We start from the raw sequence: 8,293 nt of genomic DNA, 5'->3' as shown, positions 1-8,293 counted from the left end.
AAATGAAAACCGAAAATTCCGTATCACCTCCGCGGGTAAGCTGTGACATGCCTCAAGAATCTACAATGTGATACCAGTGATTACGATCTTCGTACCCTTTGCAAGACGACTCTCAAGATTTCTGTAAAAATGTCTTAACTCTAATGTTACTTACCTCCTCTGCAAGGTCCTTTAAAGGCAAGTAAGGAGCTTTAGGCTCTCCTATTACTGGTTCTGGTGCCAGTTTCTCGAGCATCTTGAGGGCGTGGTCTAGGGCTGGCCAGTCTCCCTTAGCGCTCAGTAGCATTACCCTCGACCTCTGCTTCTGGATAGCTTGTTCCCTGTCCGGCTCTTGTGTCAAATCGCCGCCTTCTTGGCCGTCTTCCTGCTGCTTTGATTTTTCCTGCTCGCTGCTGTCGATACTGCTTCGCCGACCACTTCCCTGAGTACCTTTTCCAGTGTTTGCATTACCTCCGCGTTCATTTTCCAGGCTGCTGCGTCGGCCTCCCATGCTGCCTTGCCGCTTCCTTCCCGTGGAAGGCTGAGTCAGGGGAAGACCTCCTACGGTGGCTTGGTCTTGGGCATCGCCAGGGGCATTGCGGCCGAGGGTATTAGAAGCGGGCATCTGTCCTCTCCTTCCATCATCTCGACTAGAGGCACCAGGCGCAGCCTCACCCGTGGGGCGACCCAGCTGGGAGCCATATTTCATGGTCTTGGAGTCGAAAACCTGCGTGCCGTAGGGTTTTGATCTATCACCTCGCTCCCGGTCCGGCTGGCCCGGGTCCGGGGGACCAGACGAACGTTTGTTTGACATGGTTTCACCTCCCTGCCCACTATTCTAAAACGTTCACTCTCATGACTACCGACACTTGTTCACTAAGGTAGCGAGTGTAGCAGGAGTGGCGTCTTAGGCCACGCTACCTGTGCTAGTTGACCTCAGGGCCAGGTGTGGCTCCCACGCGATCACACGATCAACTGATGACGAGGAACTTGGCGCACACGGCACTGGCGACCTCTGGCCCCCTTGCTCCAGCAACCTCTACCCCCCCCCACCCACCTTAACTCCTCACCTGATTCCTTAAAATCCTCACCTCCACCCCCCTCACCCTTCCTTTCCACCCCTAAACCTGCCCCATCTCATTTCAGTCAACCCCTCACCCTGCCTGGTGTCGTCTATGTTCTATATAATCATAAATATTAAGTACCTGCTGATTGCATTAAAATGGGAGCTTAAGATGAAGTTTGTTAAGGTGGTGAGAGTACTGCTGGGGACTGATCACCTTATAGTTGAAGCACCTAAATCAAGAACGAAGAAGAGTACTGCTGGTGGGATGTGCACTGGGGGAGGTTCTTGTGGGGTACTGCTGGAGGGATGCACACTGGGGCGGCTCTTGTGTGAGTTCCTGCTGGTGAGTTGTGCACCTGCTAATATTCATCATAATCCTTTCCCTTACCAAACATACACAGCTGTGACCTGGGCCTGACTAGGATGTGTCAGTGGCTTAAGCCGGTAGGTGACTTGGACGTGCCTCGCATGGGCCAGTAAGCCTGCTGTAGTGTTCCTTCTTTCTCATGTTCACCTAGCAGTAAATAGGTACCTGGGTACTCGTACCGTCATCACAATACAGTGGCGTTAAAAGTAAATTCTTATAAGCGGATGACAGAGCCCTCTTAGCATCAGGTAAAGAGACAATTGTCATTGGAACTTGAATCTTGCAGCATATGGTTAAAAGATAAACTTCCGTTGCACTTAGGAAATATCCAGGAAGTTCACCGAAATATCCAGGAAGTTCACCGAAATATCCAGGAAGTTCACCGAAATATCCAGGAAGTTCACCGAAATATCCAGGAAGATCCTTTGATCTATGCATATCATTGAATTAGCAGTGAACAGTATAGTAAACAAAAAATACGATAACAGGTTAATGTTCCTTAACAGACAGGCACAGTGCCTACTTGCTCAGGCACTAAGACCCTAAAATGGTGAAATTTACCCAGGACCTGAGGCTAAGAGAGCGTGTAAGCCAACTTGAATTACAACAACTGGGAACGCTTAAGATAGATAGAGTAAATCAGTTGAAACACGTATTTTTTCAAAATTTACTAACAACCAGTATCCAGAAAATCTTGCTGGATAATTTATAGAGATACACGAATAACCCGCACATAAAGAGAGGCGCCTACGACGACGTTTCGGTCCGACTTGGACCATTTACGAAGTCACGTCGTCGTAAGCTCCTCTCTTCTATGTGCGGATGTTTTGTGTATCGTTCCAGTCACGGTATTGTGCCTTCTTTTGTTAATTTATAGAGGTTAGGAACCAAAGCCAGTATAGCACCAGTGGAAGTGAACACAGTACAGTGGTACCCACAGTACGTACTCAGGCTTCAGATACCTATTACACAGTTTTAAGCTGTTGCTGGCCTTTGTGATTATGTCAAGGCAAACCTTAATAAAAGCAATCTTAGAAGAGCGCCAGAGAATATCTAACGAAGCTGCGGAAAAGGATAGTGATTTCTTGGATGATTAAAATATTCGCAACTGGATTATAAGTTTTTATTCAGGTACACATAAATACAGTTACATAAATTATCATACATAGCATCATATGTAAAACAGCCACGGGGGGAGTAGAAAGATTTTAGCTATCTTTTAACTCCCCCTCCCCCCGGGTTTTAACTCCACCCGGGGTTGTTTCAACTCTTCCCCTGGGGTTGTTTCAACTCTCCCCCCTGGGTTGCTTCAACTCTCCCACGGGCTTGTTTCAACTCCCCCCGGGGGTTGTTTCAACTCCCCCGGGGTTGTTTCAACTCCCCCGGGGGTTGTTTAAACTCCCCCGGGGTTGTTTAAACTCTCTCCGGGGTTTAAACTCCCCCGGGTTGTTGCAACTCTCCCCCGGGGTTGTTTCAACTCTCCCCGGGGTTGTTTCAACTCCCCCCGGGGGTTTCAACTTCCCTCCGGGGTTGTTTCAACTCTCTCCCCCCCGGGGTTGTTTCAATTTCTCCCCGGGGTTGTTTTAACTCCCCTCGGGATTGTTTTAACTCCCCTCGGGGTTTTAATTCCCCCGGGGGTTGTTTTAATTCCCCCGGGGGTTGTTTTAACACCCCCCGGGGTTGTTTTTCATATTGCATCGCTTATTCGCCATATTTTGCATATATCAGCATATGTGTAGAGTACCCAGGATAACCCAAAAGGGTCAGTATTTCAGACATCCCAGTTTATACCGTAAAAAATGCTAATTGAGATCCAACAAAATAAGCAGACTCTTGGATGTCACTACCGCCCGGCTCCGGCTGGGTTACAAGTATCTTTGGCAGGTTAAATCACCACCACCAGATGTAGACCAAACGAAATGTAAACTTTGCCAGATGGATTATTGTCACACCCTGCGTCATTATGTACTGGAGTGCGATAAAATTAATGAATTTAGAAACAACTCACTCAGAAGTGTTCAAGAAATGGTTAAGTATTTTATCCAGAGTGGTATATTACAGACCATTCTGGAGAAATACCCTGACTTTGCTAGCTGTAAATAAAGCATTACCACATATGTGCGTGTGTGTGTGTGTGTGTGTGTGTGTGTGTGTGTGTGTGTGTGTGTGTGTCGTTTGTGTGTCGTTTGTGTGTCGTTTGTGTGTCGTTTGTGTGTCGTTTGTGTGTCGTTTGTGTGTGGTTTGTGTGTCGTTTGTGTGTCGTTTGTGTGTCGTTTGTGTGTCGTTTGTGTGTCGTTTGTGTGTCGTTTGTGTGTCGTTTGTGTGTCGTTTGTGTGTCGTTTGTGTGTCGTTTGTGTGTCGTTTGTGTGTCGTTTGTGTGTCGTTTGTGTGTCGTTTGTGTGTCGTTTTTGTGTCTTTTGTGTGTCGTGTGTGTGTGTGTGTGTGAGAGAGAGAGAGAGAGAGAGAGAGAGAGAGAGAGAGAGAGAGAGAGAGACAGACAGACAGACAGACAGACAGACAGACAGACTCACTCAGCAATCAACATTTGCACCAATAACTCACTACAGTTGTGACCGGGTGTGGAAGTGTGAATTGCTCATTACTCTAAAATTTGTTCATGATTGCAGCCATGTATAAACGTAAGTAACCATTCTTACAGTATTCATTACCTTTGTAACTTGTGAGTTCATTACCTTGTACCTAGTTCAGCCATCACAACTTTGGGAGCCCAGTCCCTGGACCCATTACGTACCTCTGTAATCTGTAAATACCTTTGTAACTTGTCATGATTGTGACTAGACCTACCTGGAGTTCATTACCTTTGTAAATTGTGAGTTCATTACCTTTGTAAATTGTGAATTCATTACCTCTGTAACTTGCTCAGCTATCAAACTTTGAGGCCCAGTCCCTGGACCCATTATGTACCTCTGTAATCTTTTGACTACCGCCCACAGGATGGGTATGGGGTGCATAATAAACATATTAAACTAAAAAACTTGAGATCAACAGAGGCCAAAATTAAACCAGTTTTTTAATTAAGATTTACCAGCTTCAGTTATTATATATACTTTAGCATATGTATAAATTATCTATGATAACCCAAAAAAAATAGTCTAAGTGACTTATTTCCTCCGAAGTAAAGTGACACGAGACTCTTTGACTTTCATTAGTTATTCTGGGTAAAATAAAAAAAAATATATATATATATATATATATATATATATATATATATATATATATATATATATATATATATATATATATACTGCTATGTATGATAATCTATGTAACTGTATTTGTGTATACCTGAATAAACTTACTTATGTACTGGATATGAGTAAATAAAAAGCAATCAATGAATAATGGGTAAGTTACTCCTGAAAAGTATAAGAAAATATCAGGGCAAGGAAGAAAACCAATGTTTGAATCGTCAGTATAAACTAGTATAGACAGAATATATATGCACTGTGAAGTGTGTGTATCTGTGTATATATTCTGAGAGATAATAAAACCTATTTTAGGGATAATTTTTTCTTGAGTTACCGTGAAAATGTGACATTCAGCCTTAATGGCCTTTGTGGAGTTGATGGAATTTAAACCCATTATTAATAGCCAACAACCCGAATGGTAATACGTCACTTTAGCTTTTTTTTTGGGGGGGGGGTATCCTTGGTAATTTACACACATCATATATAATTTGTATAATTGCAATTTGTCTACCTGTATTAGTGTACCTGTACCTATATAAACTTGCTTAATACTGTCTGTCCACCGAGAGTCGCAAGACACTTACGTCTAATTCTTATATAGTTTCACGTAGATTATACTTGTTCTTCATGGCACTCTGCTCCTAAAATACAAACTCTTAAACAGATTACAGATCACCCAGAATAAAATAGTAAGATTCTTCCTAGGCCAGGGCCCAAGAGATAGTGTAGGCCAGGAGGAATTACAACAACTAGATATGCTGAATAAATCAGCTGAAGTCAAATCATGTTTATAAAATTGCTCACAAGCAGTGTCCAGAGTATCTTGCAGGGAATCTTGTCAAGGTTGGGAGCCATAACCAGTACAGTACTGGGGAAGGGAAAGTGAATGTAATTTGTAGTACCAGGTGGTCAGGCTCTTAGTTGTCAGAGCTTTCAAGGATTATTTATAAATTTTTCAATTTTCGAGGCATAGTGGCTTGTCTTCACACATTTCACTTCTTTCAATAATGTCTTTCTTTGTTCCCATGGAGTACCTGTACAACAGGATTTTTCAACTCGCCGTGCAAGCGGAATGTTGTCAGTTTCTGACTATTGCTTATCTATCAGCTGCATTTTGTGGGGAACCCTGTGATAAAGAAGAGCTAACACATCCTACCTGCAATATTTACTATAAAATTTTCCTGCAATGATCTCTGATGATTTATTATACTGTTGACTGTGTTGCCAGTTAACCAGGGTTCGATCCTGTTTTTGATATCCTAATCTCTCTTATCAGTAACTTTCCTAGAATAACCTAAGTCAGGACAAGTGACTTGTTTTCCTTTCGGATAACAGCACTTCGCACTCTTTTATTTTTTTTTTTTTTTTTTTTTTTACACAGGTTTTGACAAGGTTAAGGATCCCTAGCATCATTGACAAGCTATTTACAGGTTAAGGATTCCTAACTTTATTGGCAAGCTTATTCCTTTTGACATAGTTTTTAACTTTTAATGGGACCCGACAACTAGGGGAAAAAAGGGGGGGGGTTACCTGGAGGTTATTCCGGGGATCAACGCCCCCGCGGCCCGGTCCATGACCAGGCCTCCCGATGGATCAGGGCCTGATCAACTAGGCTGTTACTGCTGGCCGCACGCAGTCCAACGTACGAGCCACAGCCCGGCTGATCCGGCAATGACTTTAGGTATCTGTCCAGCTCTCTCTTGAAGGCAGCCAGGGGTTTATTGGCAATTCCCCTAATGCTTGATGGGAGGCTGTTGAACAGTTTTGGGCCCCGGACACTTATGGTGTTTTCTCTTAGTGTACCAATGGCGCCCCTACTTTTTATTGGGGGCATTTTGCATCGCCTGCCCAGTCTTTTACTTTCGTAGGGAGTGATTTCTGTGTGCAGATTTGGGACCATTCCTTCCAAGATTTTCCAAGTGTAGATTATGATATATCTCTCCCTCCTGCGTTCCAACGAGTACAAGTCAAGTGCTTCCAAGCGTTCCCAGTAGTTAAGGTGCTTGACAGAACTTATACGTGCAGTAAAGGATCTCTGTACACTCTCTAGATCTGCGATTTCACCTGCTTTGAATGGAGATGTTAACGTACAGCAGTATTCCAGCCTAGAGAGAACAAGTGATTTGAAAAGGATCATCATGGGCTTGGCATCTCTCGTTTTGAAAGTTCTCATTATCCATCCTATCATTTTCTTTGCACGTGCATTTAATATAAATGTTATTTTTTTATTATTGTTTATTTAATATTTATTTAATATTATTTAATATAAATGTTATTTTTTTATTATTGTTGTACTGGTTTGCTTGGTGGCTATGTGAAGAATTTTTCTCTTTTTGATGATTTGAATCTCGACTCAAAATGGTTATACCAAAGTGAGGGTTTGTAGTTCATCGATTGATGAATGACTTTCTATTTATGCACTTCAAATTCTATCAGTCATCCCATTTCCTTTATCTAACTGATGTCATCTGTTGTTACCACAATTATGATTACGTGCAGAGTAGATAATTATATTATAAATGTGATTTAATGTTATATTCACTGAGATGCATCGAAGCTATGAAGGTTATGCAGAATGAGAGGTATCAGGAGGCACTTGATTTAGTGAGGAATCATTGAACGATTCAGTGAGGCATCATTGAACGATTCAGTGAGGCATCACTGAACGATTCAGTGAGGCATCATTGAACGATTCAGTGAGGCATCATTGAACGATTCAGTGAGGCATCATTGTACGATTCAGTGAGGCATCATTGAACGATTCAGTGAGGCATCATTGAACGATTCAGTGAGGCATCATTGTACGATTCAGTGAGGCATCAAGGCACAATTCAGTGAGGCATCATTGAACGATTCAGTGAGGCATCATTGAACGATTCAGTGAGGCATCAAGGCACAATTCAGTGAGGCATCAAGGCACAATTCAGTGAGGTATCAGGGCACAATTCAGTGAGGCATCAGGGCACAATTCAGTGAGGCATCAGGGCACAATTCAGTGAGGCATCAGGGCACAATTCAGTGAGGCATCAGGGCACAATTCAGTGAGGCATCAGGGCACAATTCAGTGAGGCATCAGGGCACAATTCAGTGAGGCATCAGGGCACAATTCAGTGAGGCATCAGGGCACAATTCAGTGAGGCATCAGGGCACAATTCAGTGAGGCATCAAGGCACAATTCAGTGAGGCATCAGGGCACAATTCAGTGAGGCATCAGGGCACAATTCAGTTAGGCATCAAGGCACAAATCAGTGAGGCATCAAGGCACAATTCAGTTAGGCATCAAGGCACAGTTCAGTGAGGCATAAAGGCACAATTCAGTGAGGCATTAAGACACAATCCATATTGAAGGGCAGTGTGCTAAATCATTTGTTAGAATTGTGGACTGAATTTTTCCCTTAATTGAATAATTGCTTTAGACAAGAATTTTTTAAACAGAGAGAGCTGGACAGATACCTAAAGTCAGTACCGGATCAGCCGGGCTGTGGCTCGTACGTTGGACTGCGTGCGGCCAGCAGTAACAGCCTGGTTGATCAGGCCCTGATCCATCGGGAGACCTGGTCATGGACCGGGCCGCGGGGGCGTTGATCCCCGGAATAACCTCCAGGTAACCTCCAGGTATGTGGAAAGCCTACCTAGCAAGGGCCAATAGGCCTACTGCAGTTCTCCACTATT

The 8,293-nt window shown here is 43.5% G+C and overlaps 1 protein-coding gene across 4 annotated transcripts in view; it reads left to right on the top strand.

Moving 5' to 3' along the window:
- The window catches only part of LOC138853758 (uncharacterized), a 269,343-nt gene that overhangs the window by 65,203 nt on the left and 195,847 nt on the right, over nt 1-8,293 (top strand). The gene's annotated exons all lie outside the window — the stretch shown is intronic.

Source organism: Cherax quadricarinatus, chromosome 39 (genome assembly GCF_038502225.1).
Source record: "Cherax quadricarinatus isolate ZL_2023a chromosome 39, ASM3850222v1, whole genome shotgun sequence".
NCBI classification, from domain to species: domain Eukaryota; kingdom Metazoa; phylum Arthropoda; class Malacostraca; order Decapoda; family Parastacidae; genus Cherax; species Cherax quadricarinatus.
This window is presented reverse-complemented; position numbering and strand designations above follow the sequence as displayed.